This window comes from Grammomys surdaster, unplaced genomic scaffold, assembly GCF_004785775.1.
Source record: "Grammomys surdaster isolate TR1022 unplaced genomic scaffold, NIH_TR_1.0 126398, whole genome shotgun sequence".
NCBI lineage: Eukaryota > Metazoa > Chordata > Mammalia > Rodentia > Muridae > Grammomys > Grammomys surdaster.
In genome coordinates this window covers 3316786-3331907 of record NW_021621192.1, presented here as the reverse complement: position 1 = coordinate 3331907, position 15122 = coordinate 3316786, and the positions used below count along the sequence as shown (strand labels likewise).

The 15122-nt window shown below is 41.3% G+C and overlaps 1 protein-coding gene across 2 annotated transcripts in view; it reads right to left on the bottom strand.

Annotated features, from left to right (window-relative positions):
* Positions 1–14122, bottom strand: part of LOC114614678 (transmembrane protein 45A-like) — a 79666-nt gene extending 65544 nt beyond the window's left edge. For both annotated transcript variants that reach the window (XM_028760306.1, XM_028760305.1), the window contains exon 1: positions 13816–14122. The gene's annotated coding sequence lies outside the window, so the exon portion shown is untranslated. The remainder of the gene's footprint in view (positions 1–13815) is intronic.
* Between the last annotated feature and the right edge of the window lie 1000 nt (positions 14123–15122).

The window sequence follows — 15122 nt, the reverse complement described above, 5'->3', positions numbered from 1 at the left end:
CAGCTGGTAAGAACTCCATCTCACTCCCTAAACCCCAGAGATAGATCAGGGAGCCAGGGACATCCAGGGCACAGCAGCTACCCAAACCCCGCCCCTCTGGAATTCCACTTCCCTTCTGCCCCTGCCTGGTCCTCTGGGCTGGAGCAGACACAGAGTCGGTCTGCTTCCGTCCTGTTGAGAAACTGAATCCTGAGTCATCGAGGACCCACTGTACTCAGAGCAGAAGGATTTCCAGATCCAAGAGGTGGCCTGAGTCCCAGGAGTTATTCCACCCAGGAGATTAGGAGCATAAGACCACAGAGACCTCTGGACTCTGAGGAGCTCTGCAATAAGCAAGATAACTGGAAATACAGACTCCAGTTTTACACAGTGAGGGCAGGTACCACTAGAGTTAACCAGATGGCGAAAGGCAAGCGCAAGAACATAAGCAACGGAAACCAAAGTTTCTTGGCATCATCAGTGCCCAATTCTCCCAACATAGCAAGCCCTGAACACCCCATCACACCTGAAAAGCAAGATTCAGAATTAAAATCACTTCTCATGATGATGATAGAGGATTATAAGAAGGAATTAAGTAACTCCCTTAAAGAAATACAGGAGAGTACAAGTAAACAGATAGAAGCCCTTAAAGAGGAATCACAGAAATCCCTTAAAGAAATGGAAGAAAACACAAAGAAGGAATTCAACAAAAACATTCAGGATCTGAAACTAGAAATAGAAACAATAAAGAAAGTTCAAAGGGAGACAACCATGGAGATAGAAAACCTAAGAAAGAGATCAGGAGTCACAGACGCAAGCATCACCAACCCAATACAAGAGATAGAAGAGAGAATCTCAAATGCAGAAGATACGGTGGAAAATATTGACACAGTTGTCAAAGAAAATGCAAAATGCAAAAAACTCCTAACTCAAAACATCCAGGAAATCCAGGACACAATGAGAAGACCAAACCTAAGGATAATAGGTATAGATGAGAATGAAGATTCCCAACTTAAAGGGACAGTAAATATCTTCAACAAAATTATTGAGGAAAACTTCCCTAACCTAAAGAACAAGATGCCCATAAACATACAAGAAGCCTACAGAACACCAAATAGACTAGACCAGAAAAGAAATACCTCCCGTCACATAATAATCAAAACATCAGATGCACAAAACAAAGAAAAAATACTAAAAGCAGTAAGGGAAAAAGGTCAAGTAACATACAAAGGCAGACCTATAAGAATTACACCAGACTTCTCACCAGAGACTATAAAAGCCAGAAGAGCCTGGACTGACATCATACAGACACTAAGAGAACACAATTGCCAGCCCAGATTACTATACCCAGCAAAACTCTCAATCACTATAGATGGTGAAACCAAGATATTCCATGACAAAACCAAATTTGCACAATATCTTCCCACAAACCCAGCACTTCAAAGGATAACTGATGGAAAATGCCAACACAAGGAGGGAAACTACAACCTAGGAAAAGCAAGTAAGTAATCTTCCAACAACCCCCAAAAAAGATACAAACATAACTTTACCTCTAATAACAAAAATAACAGGAAGCAACAATCATTTTTCCTTAATATCTCTTAACATCAATGGTCTCAATTCCCCAATAAAAAGACGCAGACTATCAGACTGGATACACAAACAAGACCCAGAATTTTGCTGCATACAAGAAACGCACCTCAGTGACAAAGACAGACACTACCTCAGAATAAAAGGGTGGAAAACAATTTTTCAAGCCAATGGTCCCAAGAAACAAGCTGGAGTAGCCATTCTAATATCAAATAAAATCGACTTTCATCCAAAATTAATCAAAAAAGATAAGGAAGGACACTTCATACTCATCAAAGGAAAAATCTACCAAGGTGAACTCTCAATTCTGAACATCTATGCTCCAAATGCAAGGGCACCTACATACATAAAAGAAACTTTACTAAAGCTCAAAACACACATTACACCTCACACAATAATAGTGGGGGATTTCAACACCCCACTGTCAGCAACGGACAGATCATGGAAACAGAAACTAAACAGAGACACTTTGAAATTAACAGAAGTTATGAACCAAATGGACTTAACAGACATCTATAGAACATTTCATCCTAAAACAAAAGAATATACCTTTTTCTCAGCACCTCATGGTACCTTCTCCAAAATAGACCATATAATTGGTCACAAAACAAGCCTCTACAGATACAAAAAGATTGAAATAATCCCTTGCATCTTATCAGATCACCACGGACTAAGACTGGTCTTTAATAATGACAAAAACAATGGAAAACCCACGTACACATGGAAACTGAACAACTCTCTACTCAATGATGACTTGGTCAAGGAAGAAATAAAGAAAGAAATAAAAGACTTTTTAGAATTCAATGAAAATGAGGACACATCATACCAAAACTTGTGGGACTCCATGAAGGCAGTGCTAAGAGGAAAGCTCATAGCTCTAAGTGCCTACAAAAAGAAACTGGAAAGAGCACACACTAACAAGTTGACTGCACAACTAAAAGCTCTCGAACAAAAAGAAGCAAATACACCCAGGAGGAGTAGAAGGCAGGAAATAATCAAACTCAGGGCTGAAATCAACCAAATAGAAACAGAAAGAACAATACAAAATATCAATAAAACCAGGAGTTGGTTCTTTGAGAAAATCAACAAGATAGATAAACCCTTAGCCAGATTAACCAGAGGGCACAGAGACAGTATCCAAATTAATAAAATCAGAACTGAAAAGGGAGACATAACAACAGAAACTGAAGAAATTCAAAAAATCATCAGATCCTACTACAAAGGCCTATACTCAACAAAACTGGAAAACCTGGATGAAATGGACAATTTCCTAGACAGATACCAGGTACCGAAGTTAAACCAGGAGCAGATAAACCATCTAAATAGTCCCATAACCCCTCAGGAAATAGCAGCAGTCATCAAAAGCCTCCCCACTAAAAAAAGCCCAGGACCAGATGGTTTTAGTGCTGAATTCTATCAGACCTTCAAGAAAGACCTAATACCAATTCTCTTCAAACTATTCCACAAAATAGAGACAGAAGGAACACTACCCAATTCGTTCTATGAAGCTACAATTACACTCATACCCAAACCCCACAAGGACCCGACAAAGAAAGAGAACTTCAGACCAATCTCCCTTATGAACATCGATGCAAAAATACTCAATAAAATTCTAGCAAACCGAATCCAAGACCACATCAAAACAATCATCCATCATGATCAAGTAGGTTTTATCCCAGGAATGCAGGGATGGTTCAATATTCGGAAATCCATCAATGTAATCCACTATATAAACAAACTTAAAGAAAAAAACCACATGATCATCTCACTAGATGCTGAGAAAGCATTTGACAAAATTCAACATCCCTTCATGATAAAAGTCTTGGAAAGATCAGGAATTCAAGGCCCCTACCTAAACATAGTAAAAGCAATTTACAGCAAACCAGTAGCCAACATCAAGCTAAATGGAGAGAAACTTGAAGCAATCCCACTAAGATCAGGGACTAGACAAGGCTGCCCACTCTCCCCCTACCTATTCAATATAGTACTGGAAGTCTTAGCCAGAGCAATTAGACAGCAAAAAGAAGTCAAAGGGATACAAATAGGAAAGGAAGAAGTCAAAATATCGCTATTTGCAGATGATATGATAGTATACTTAAGTGACCCCCAAACTTCCACCAGAGAACTCCTAAACCTGATAAACAACTTCAGCAAAGTGGCTGGTTATAAAATCAACTCAAACAAATCAGTAGCCTTCCTCTACATGAAAGATAAACAGACTGAAAAAGAAATTAGGGAAATGACACCCTTCACAATAGTTGCAAATTATTTAAAATACCTTGGTGTGAATCTAACCAAGCAAGTGAAAGACCTGTATGACAAGAACTTCAAGTCTCTGAAGAAAGAAATTGAAGAAGATCTCAGAAGATGGAAAGATCTCCCATGCTCATGGATTGGCAGGATTAATATAATAAAAATGGCCATCTTGCCAAAAGCAATCTACAGATTCAATGCAATCCCCATTAAAATCCCAACTCAATTCTTCACAGAGTTAGAAAAGGAAATTCTCAAATTCATATGGAATAACAAAAAACCCAGGATAGCGAAAACTATTCTCAACAATAAAAGAACTTCTGGAGGAATTACCATCCCTGACCTCAAGCTGTACTACAGAGCAATAGTGATAAAAACTACCTGGTATTGGTACAGAGACAGGCAGGAAGATCAATGGAATAGAATTGAAGACCCAGAAATGAACCCACACTCCTATGGTCACTTGATCTTTGACAAAGGAGCTAAAACTGTCCAGTGGAAAAAGGACAGCATTTTCAACAAATGGTGCTGGTTCAACTGGAAGACAACATGTAGAAGAATGAAAATTGATCCATTCTTATCCCCTTGTACAAAGCTCAAGTCTATGTGGATAAAGGACCTCCACATAAAACCAGATACACTGAAACTAATAGAAGAGAAGGTGGGGAAAAGCCTCGAATACTTGGGCACAGGGGAAAAGTTCCTGAACAGAACTCCAATGGCATATGCTCTAAGATCGAGAATTGACAAATGGGACTTCATAAAATTGCAAAGTTTCTGTAAGGCAAAGGACACTGTCAATAGGACAAAACGACAACCAACAAATTGGGAAAAGATCTTTACCAATCCTTCATCTGATAGAGGGCTAATATCCAATATATACAAAGAACTCAAGAAATTAGACTCCAGACAACCAAATTACCCTATTAAAAAATGGGGTATAGAGCTTAACAAAGAATTTTCAACGGAAGAAACTCGAATGGCAGAGAAGCATCTAAAGAAATGTTCAGCATCCTTAGTCGTCAGGGAAATGCAAATCAAAACAACCCTGAGATTCCATCTCACACCAGTCAGAATGGCTAAGATTAAAAACTCAGGTGATAGTAGATGCTGGCGAGGGTGTGGAGAAAGAGGAACACTCCTCCATTGTTGGTGGGACTGCAAGATGGTGCAACCACTTTGGAAATCAGTCTGGCAGTTCCTCAGAAAATTGGACATAGCATTACCCGAGGATCCAGCTATACCACTCCTAGGCATATACCCAGAAGATGCTCGAACATATAACAAGGACATATGCTCAACTATGTTCATAGCAGCCTTATTTATAATAGCCAGGAGCTGGAAAGAACCCAGATGTCCTTCAACTGAGGAATGGATTCAAAAAATGTGGTATATTTACACAATGGAGTATTACTCAGCTATTAAAAACAATGAATTCGAGAGGTTCCTAGGTAAATGGATGGAACTAGAAAGTATCATCCTGAGTGAGGTAAGCCAATCACAAAAGAACACACATGGTATTCACTCACTGATTATTGGATATTAGCCTAGAACCTTGAAATGCCCAAGATGCAACTCACAGGCCACATGAAGCCCATAAAGAAGGAAGACCAAGTGAGGGTGATTCGGTCCTTCTTAGAAGGAGCAACAAAATACTCAATGGAGCAAATATGGAGACAAAGCGAGGGACAGAAACTGAAGGAGGGGCCGTCTCAAGACCACCCCACCTGAGTATCTATCCCATGTGCAATCACCAAAGGTAGATGCTGATGTGGAAGACAGGAAGTGCATGCTGATAAGAGCCTGATATGGATGTCTCCTCAGAGGCCTTCAAGAGTCAGACATATTCAGAGGCAGATGCTCACAACTAGCCATTGAACTGATCATGGGGTTCTCAATAGAGGAGTTAGAGTGAAGACTGAAGGAGCTGAAAGGGTTTGTGGCACCATGAGGAGAGCAACAATACCAACCAACCATAGCTCCCAGGGTCTAAACCACCAGCCTGGGAGCACTTAGGGGGGGATCCAGGGCTTCAGCTGAATATGTAAAAGTGGAGGGCCCTGCTGGGCATAGGTGGAAGAAGAGAACCTTGACCTTATGAAGGCTGGATGCCCCAGGGGGTGGGAATTTTGAGGGTGGGGAGGTGGGAGTGGGGGGGTGTAGATAGAGGTTACATCTACAGAGAAGAAGGAGGAGGGGCGAGGGGATTGGGGGTTCCGAGGGGGTGGTGGGGGATGGGGTAAGGGGACAACATAGGAAATGTAAATAAATCATCCAATTAAAAAAAAAAAAAGAAAAAAAAAAAGAAAAGAAAGATGTTGGATACAGAAACAAAGCTAGATGATTGGCTTAAGGCTTCCTAAGACAGGATAAGCATCTGGCTTTATTTTAAATGAGATAAAAACTTTATTTTAAATGAAATTTAAAAAAAGTCTTAGGGGACGGCTAAAAAGAAAAATAAATGACTTTTATTTGCACTACTTATTTATTTGCATACTTTGGATGCCTTGTGGTCTTTTTAAGAAACCAGTAGGGAAAACGTCATTTAAAATGGTCTGTAGACCAGTCTAGTCTGCAAAGAGTGTGTTGCTGGCTTCATGGAATACAGACATATGTATAGAAATAAATCAACTGTATTTCAGTAATTTGAAATTGAAAGAATATCTATGTAAATTTTTTAATCAAATAAGAATAGGCTGGAAGTATCTGAAAAACAAACATCAAATGGTCTTTTACAAATACTTTGAGATGCACTGTAGGGCTTCAGGCAAAGAGTGATGGATGTTTAACCAAAAGGGGTGGGTCAGGCGCCAAGAGACAATTGTGCTACTGCCCTGGGATCATAAAGAACGCTGAGAGAGATCTGAGCAATCAGGATAAGGAGGTAGGCGTACCCAGGGATACCTGTCTGCAGTTGCCCACACCTGATCTAAAGTTACCACACCCTGGAAAGTGACAACTAATAAGAATATTTCGTTTTTTAGAATAATAGTATACATGGCACACTGTTGAATTCAGAGACTGGAAAGAAGAAACCTTGGATTTAAATTCTGAATTAGCCGCTGTATGATCTTAGAAACCATACTCTCTCTACGTTTCAGCTACGTCATTTTCAAAGTGAAAATGCAGCCTCTACAGTCTAAGGTTAACAAACACAGTAATAGCACATTAGTCTTTCTTTTGAAGTAAACGCCTCATAACAAGCACAGTCCCACAACTGTCCAGTTCTGAAGAAAACAGCATAGACAAAGCCCAGCACTGTACACCATTTCATTGTTTTTCTCAGAGTGACGGGTAGAAATAGGGACTGACAACCCCACAATCCTGATGAGGAAAAAAGCATTATGGATGTAGGAGGTGCCCCTCATTTGCTACAGGTGAATTTGGTATTGGTTCAATCATCTGCTTCACAAAGGAAACAGTTCATTCAATAGGTCATGGAAACAGTAAGGGGGAAACATTCACCCTGCTTTTTGAGCAGTCTACACCATATGCAGAGAATACCAAAAGTGAGCCCAGAATTCAACACCAGGATGAAGAGACTGAGGGAACCTAACTTTCCCGGTACCCGCTTAAAGGGAAGATGCCTCTATGCCTCTAACTCTAATTCCTTCATCCTTCCTCAGCACCTTCCTTCTCATCACCTTGACTTCCTCTAGGCTATATCTCCAAAATTCAGCAACTATAGACATGAATGTGGTCATTTTCGAAGATCCCATATTTTTCCTCTCCACTACTGCTTTCAATATATAAATATGTATTGTTTATTATATTAATGTACATAGAAAGTCAAAAATGCCTAAGTGTACTAGGTATCATAAGATTTCTATTTTTAGCTTCTTATCTGCCTGCAGTATAGCTCTACAATCATTAGTATTATGCCTAGTTTGTGAATAGAGGGAAAAAAATCAAATAAATGGCAGAAAAACTCACAGTGCTGAAGAAAGATAGTGTTTAAATTAAAATGACTCATTAAGAAAAACGAAAAGAGGATGAAATATGGGAATTTATATACATACAAACATATAAGATCAAAGTGGCATGCAACATTTTAGTCTGTTTTCGCTAAAAATGAAAATGTAAGGTCTAAAGATCTAATTGTGTGAGAAATGTCTTCTGAAGTATGGAAGAGTTGTTATAAGTTGGGGATTTCCTATCTAAATGTTTGGAAGCAGAAGGCTTTCTACTTTCCAAGGTTGTCAGATTTAGCAATACTTATATAGATTTTATGGCATCCTTAATCAGAAAACCAGAAATCCAAAATGCTATGGCATCTGAAATTTTTCATTATATGAGTACTTCAAAGTTTTCTGACTTTGAGCCAGGCATGATGGCACATACCTGTAATCCCAGCAAGAAAGAGGCTGAGACAGGGAAGACCATGAGTTAGAGACCAACCTAGGCTATATAGTGATATCCTGACTCAGAGAAAGAAGTTTTAGATTTTGGATTTACAGATTAGAAAATGTTCTGCCCATAATCTCATTATCATGATATTTTAGTTTATTGTTTCGAGGATATTTAAGGTACTAACATCTTTTGTAAAAAAGAAATATTTATCTGAAATTGTGAAATCTTACATATCATGAACTTTGGATTTTCATTCTTCTACTGAATTTAAATCAAATTCACTCTCCCAGCATTGTTTGAAAACAGCTTTTCTTCTGAGAGTATCTTATCTCTGACTCATTCCATCAAAGCCCTCTCTAACTCTCACTTTGTCTGGCCCTAAATAAGACTTCATTGTTTGGGATTAAAGGTGTGTACAAAAGGGCTCTAGCCAGAGGGATTAAAGGTGTATACTAAGGGTGTGTCTGCATTCTATCCAGATCACAGAGACCTAGAAGGTCTTTAGATGAGATCAGAATGGCCGTGTTGATGGATTCAAAATCCTCTACAAATGCTCATTACAGGAAATATATTTTGTGATAGACTCTGTGTCAAAGATAGACCGTCCTTATGCAAAAGGAACAATGTTAGTTTGACAACTGATTGTTGATTCAAATCAGAAGTAGAGTAATTATTATACTTTCAGGTCATCAGGAATGAATAAGGGAATGTCTTACATAGGTTACTACTCCCAAGAAATAAGTACAGCTCTCAGGAAACATTGGCTCTGCAGAACGGAGTTAATAGGAACACAGTATAAATCAGGGCTGGAGCAGTGAGTGGTCACAGAAAGGAAGCTGCAGGCTGAAAAACATCCTCTGTAAACATCCCAGAAGAGGTCTGATTTAATTTTGTTCATTTGTTTATTTAGCTAGGAATGTGGATGGAACTTTCCTTTAACAGGGCCTACTCCTAAGTGCTGAGAGAAAGCCTACCAGCCCACTTATAAGAACCCCAGTTGGAAACTCAACAAGGAGGCTGTATTGGTGCCATAGTGTTAGTCTGTAGAATAGTCTCAGGAACTCTGTGATCTCTAAGAGGCAGCAAGGGTAACCAACCAAAAGAGACTAAAATCAGAGTCTAGCACAATTCCTTTCAGGAGATCATTTTTCATAGACATAGTAAATGGCTTTTTTTCTAAAAGCCCATTTTCCTTCTATTAAAGAGAATCATGTGAAATATTGTAAATATTTTCTAGAACCTGCAGAATTTCAAACATAATGGAGAAAGGTGCAGATAAAGTCACCTTGTTTCTTGTCATGGAAATTACCACCTTGTTCTGACTCATCACCTTTAAATTTTTTCTTTTATATGCTATATATGCAACAGAGGATGGTCCTGTCAGGTATAGGTGGGAAAGGAGTTCCTTGGTCCCATGAAGGCTGGACGTCGTGCGTGGGGGAATTCGAGAGTGGGGAGGTGGGAGTGGGGGGTAGGTGGTGGTACGTCCTCATAGAAGCAGGAGGAGGGGGGTTGGGATGGGGGTTCCTGGGCGGGGGGGGATGGGGTAAGGGGAGAACACCTGAAATGTAAATAAAATGTCCAATAAAAAAAAAGAAGAAGAAGAAGAAAAGAAAATCCACTGAGGACAGTCATCTCTGCTCAGGACAGCAAGAACAAGCCATTTGCCTTTGAACCTTTTTCTATATTAGGGTTACCTAAGGTAACCTCGGGGAAATAGGCTAGTCCAAAGTGGTGATGAGGGGTTTGGGAGAAAGAACTCATTGTCTTGCATGGTTTTTCTGAGACAGCTAAGTGTCAAAGTCCATAGCAGGCTCTCTAAAGCCAAGGGTGACTTCACACAGGTGGTTCACAGACCAACAGTCTGAGAGGAAACCATGCAAACAAACCCCATTAGACAAGCTTCTAATAGACAGATGCCAATGTGACTTTAGAAAAAAGAACAATCGCCATCTGTGTGCCACCATCTTTTCTCTGCAACAAGATAATCCTCATGAAGATCTGTGTGCCTGAACGGTCAGATTGTAGTGTGCGTATTGATATAGTGTTGAGATCTTTTTTGAAGCAAAGTCAGAATAGTGTGATGAAGGCCCATTGATAACCTTTAATTAAGCTGAAAAGAGACTTGCAGAGAAAGTCGAAGAGAATAAGACCCAACTATGAAAAGGAGGTTGTGCACACCTGTAAGAGCAGAGCTCGGGAAGCTGAGACAATTGGCTTCAGCTGATGAATGATTAGATCTGTGGATTTGTGCCATTGATAATGCAGTAATTCGTGGCACCAGCATTTAGAGAAATGTGCCTACTCATTGCAAATCTGGGAGCAAAAGAGAGAGAGAGAAGGGAGGCCCTGGCCCCAATAACCTGATTCAAAGGCCTTTTAATATTTATTCAAGCTCAGTATTTAATTCATTCCATCTGCTAACTCACTAATTGACAAATAAACATGGTAGGATGATTCTAGCAGATGAATAGTGTATGCAGTTCCCCAGCTGGGATGTACTACTGGCAAACTGCTCTTGTGAAGCTTTGGGGTGATCGAGAGTCAGGTACTCTAAAGGATAAAAAAGAGGATTGTGTTTCTACACCCAAAACTTCGGTAACACAACAGTTGTCCCCTCTGTTTTTTTTTTTTTTTTCAATGCCGATAATCAACCAACTGGCACCAACTGACATTTATTGAGTGTATACTTTAAATCCAGATACTGTAGTGAGTTAAGTTCAAACAAGGTAAGAAGACGAGTTTGCTTGCAATGAGATTTATTTCATATGCAAATATGATGAATCTTGTTTCTATTCTGGCCTCTTCAGACAAATTCCAGTGATCCTCTTTCCACTGACTACTTGATTCTGACAAACTACCCACAAGAACAATGAACCTTGGCATGATGGGCATTTGACTTCAGGACTCAGGCCAGTAGGAAAAGAGGATTACACATTTGAAGCTAGCTTAAGTTACACAGCAAAACGCTACAACTAAGAAAGGAGGAGGAAGCAGGGAACAGGAAAGAGAACAAGTGGGGAGGAAGGAGGAGAGAAAGGTGGAGAAGGAAGAAGAGCCAGAGCCAGTTTCTCATATACCTGAGACTGTGTAGCCTAATGGTTAAAGCTTGAAGGTCTGGTGTTAGACTGAGTGGTAACTTGTTCACTATGAATTGTGGGCAAGTATTTTAATCTATGTGTGCCTCTGTCTCTGTGGGGTAGCAACCCTCAGAAGGTTTCCTTCTGAGAAGATGCCATGAGCTGAATACTCAGAACACTTGCTCACTGTTAAATGAACAAAAAAAATAATAGCTAGATGTATCAAATAGCCATCTGTGGACAATAGACTGTTCCCAAACTGGTGGGAGATGAATATATGACCACCCAAAGAAAAAGGACCCTGAAGATCATTCCACAGATTTCTGTCACAGGGTCATAATGGCTCAGCATCTTGCCTGAGGTCAGGCAGGTGGTCAGCAGTCACACCAGAACCCATCTCTCTGCCACAGTATCATTGAGAGAAAGCCCGAGAACTGAAACCTGATCCTTCATGTACTTGTATATCCTAGGGATAGATGATTTTTATTAACAGGGTATTAAAGACCAACCTGTTGGGTCTATTATGAGAACAGGACAAGATTCTAACCATCACACCCCTGTCAAAAACTTCCAAGTGGCCTTTGTTAATGAAAAATAATGGCCCAGGGTACCAGACCACTAGAACAGAGCTGGAAGACATCACCACAAATGTTCACACTGCCAGGTCATGCTGAGCACCTAGCCTAGCCCATCCCTAGCTGCAGGAGGAGAGCATGTTGGACAAGCTGTGGCCATCCCAGAAATGAATCATTTCACAAAGCCACCACTTGGCACTGGTGTCAGCTCAGCTTACCATGCCCATATCAAGCTACTTTACAACCTCTCATTCCCTGACAACCCAAGCCCTGTCAGGGTGCTTACCTCCATCTCTGACACACACACACACACACACACACACACACACACTTTCTTGTAGATTTTCTAAGTGCTCCAAGGACAGCCCCACACTTTCTAGCACTTGCTCCTTTGTCATACTTTGTCTTGCTCCTAGCTGCTGTCTCAGCCCTGTGACCCCTTCCCACCACCACCCCTAAAACCAACTGGTGAAAACCCCTTCCCAGAAATGGCAGTGTTTCCATGAAACTAACCTACATTCAGATGGCCTTCTCTATCATGGCCTTCTCTATCATCTGCACCCCAGAACCTTCTATATTTAAGGCTCCCACCATTTGCTGTCCATTCATGATGCTTTCTCTTGGACAACCTCACATCATGTCTGGCTAGCAAGTGTGCAGAACTCGATAAACCCTGATTTCTAGGAGGGAAGTGGGAATGCTACTGAAGAAATAGATGCACAGAAGCCAGGGAGAAAGACAATAAGGAATGAAAAGGCAGCAAAGCGACACTACATGTCAGGCTGGCCTAACAAGAGTGCTTTACCGAAGATCTACCGTGAAGTTGTGAACGGATTGAGATGAGCTAACTCTCATTGCCTCTTTGAATAATGCCCTAACCCAGCATCCCTAAATCCTCTTTAACTGTTCTACTTTTGTGGACTGAAACATGCTCTAAAAGTAATCATTCTTACTCCAAATGCCCACCCAGTGCTTTAAGAGCCAGAAATTAAGCATCTACTTGAGTCAAATCTTTCCAAATGGTAAACAGCATGCAACATACATCTGAACTTCAAAACATTTCTCAGACAGAGGAAATCATAGATGTTTCAGACGGAATTGGCCTTGAGCCACCAGTAGTTCAGCATTTTCGGCCACTCATTGCTAAATCCTGACATATAAAGCAAGCTATCTGTAAGCGCACACGTATAATAAACACCGTGGATATTGTGTTTAATGGACAACAGATTAAGTATGTGATTATAGAATTGTAGACATATAGAGCGGTCTATCACTTGTTTAATTATTCTGTTAGTAATCTAAAAGGAATTTAGATCTCCCTCTTTGAGATATATTTGCACCTTCAACTACATTCAAATTTAAGTGAACGATCCGATAAGTCCTTTATGTGATTCAAGTTTTAAATAATTTGTCAAACTTTGTGTTAATTCCAAATACAACAGAGAGTTTTCTCAGGCATCCATCAAAACAGGGAGTAGAGGACAGGAGGAAGAGAGAGAGAAGGAGGAGGAGGAGTAAGAGGAAGAGAAGGAGGAGAGGGAGGAAGAGGAGAGGAGGAGGAGGAGGAGGAAGGAGGAGGAGAGGGAGGGGGAGGAGGAGGGGGAGGAGGAGGAGGAGGAGGAGGAGGAGGAGGAGGAGGAGGAGAAGAAGAAGAAGAAGAAGAAGAAGAAGAAGAAGAAGAAGAAGAAGAAGAAGAAGAAGAAGAATTTAACTTTGAGATGAAGAAAGATTTACGACAAAACACAAGTCAAAATTTTGTTACCAAGAAATCTCATACTAGCGCCAACCCTGGTCAATTTTAAATAGCAAACCAAACATTTCCTACAAAACAGAAAAGAAAAAAGAAAGAAGCCAGATGTCCCAGCAGTCTTTCCCAGGGTGAGATGTTTTTCTCCCCTCAACAAACAGAAGTCTGGTGAGAAGGGTAAAAGTGCAGGTTAGAGAGCTCAGCAGAACGAGGAGGATGTCCCCCAGTCTTCAGCACTTACCCAGCTTGGCCTGTTCGCTCACACCTTCTTCTCCCCACTCTGTCAGTTAGGATCAGAAGGCAGCTGGGCTTTGGTTGCTGTTTCTGTTCTTTTGACCGAAAAGCCCCATGAAAATTAAACTGTGTTGAATGTGATGTGGCCTTGCCTCACATAGCGAGAAGTAAAAGATTCAAGCTTGGGTTGCTGATTGCTTCTTGGGAAAAAAATTTTAAGTAGTAAGTGGCTAGCAGGAGGCTACGTGGGGGACGTGCCTTGCGGGTGGTAGGCCTGGAAGGGGCCCACAAACTTTCTCAGCACAGCTGTCCAGATGTGCTTCATCTAGTTTCCCGGCGGGGCACTGGCTGGGGCTGCGGTTGGAGGCAAAGCCTCCTCCCTGGTTGTCGATTGGTGGAGCAGCCCGCCACTCCTGCGGGCTCAATCTGCCTCCGCCCACTGGGCCACTCGCATCCTAGAAAGGAACTCATCCGGGCGCGCTGTGCAGTCGCTGATGTGGCACTTCGTGGCAGCAGGGTCTGGGGAGGGGTGGCTGGAGGGATCGCTAAACTCTGAGCTTGCCGCTGCCCTCGCTTCATGACGACAGGCCTTGTAAGGAACTAGTTAGTTTAAGCAGGGGAATCGTTATCGTTTGGGGCCAGGAACAGGATCAGTAGCCTAATGGGGAGGCCGGCATTTCCAAATAGAAGGGGTTGGAGGAGTACTTTACCCAAGTCTCCAAAAGGGCAGTCCAGTCCCGCCTCAAAGATTTCCTATCCACACCTTCTCTGGCGAGAGAAAAGTAAGTGTCTGAGAGCACACTATTTGGGGGACAGTATTCTAAAGATTCAGGAATAATGAACATTTTACTAAAACGAGCTAATCAGAAATGTGGTCGTTTCCGTGGAGAAACCCTGGGTGGAGAAGACTTCCTCCCTTCTTTCCTCCCCCCCCCCCCCCCCCTCTCTCTCTCTCTCTCTCTCTCTCTCTCTCTCTCTCTCTCTCTCTCTCTCTCTCACACACACACACACACACACACACACACACACACCTGTGAGAACTCTAGAATTGCACCAAGCACGTTTTGATTCTGGATGAAGTCATTTGTATCCTGTGTTCAGCTTTCAGAATCATCATGGAAAGCTGCTTCAAAATGAATTGATCATCAAGGATTAACTAGCTTTCCGTAGATTACCGTCAACATACATCAAGTTTATTGACTACTAGGACAGGAACCTTACAAGAGAGAGAAAAAAATATTCGATGTACTTGCAGGAATGTAGATGCAAGTTCCCCAAGGCTATACATAACTGACCCTCTTGGACTTACACAGA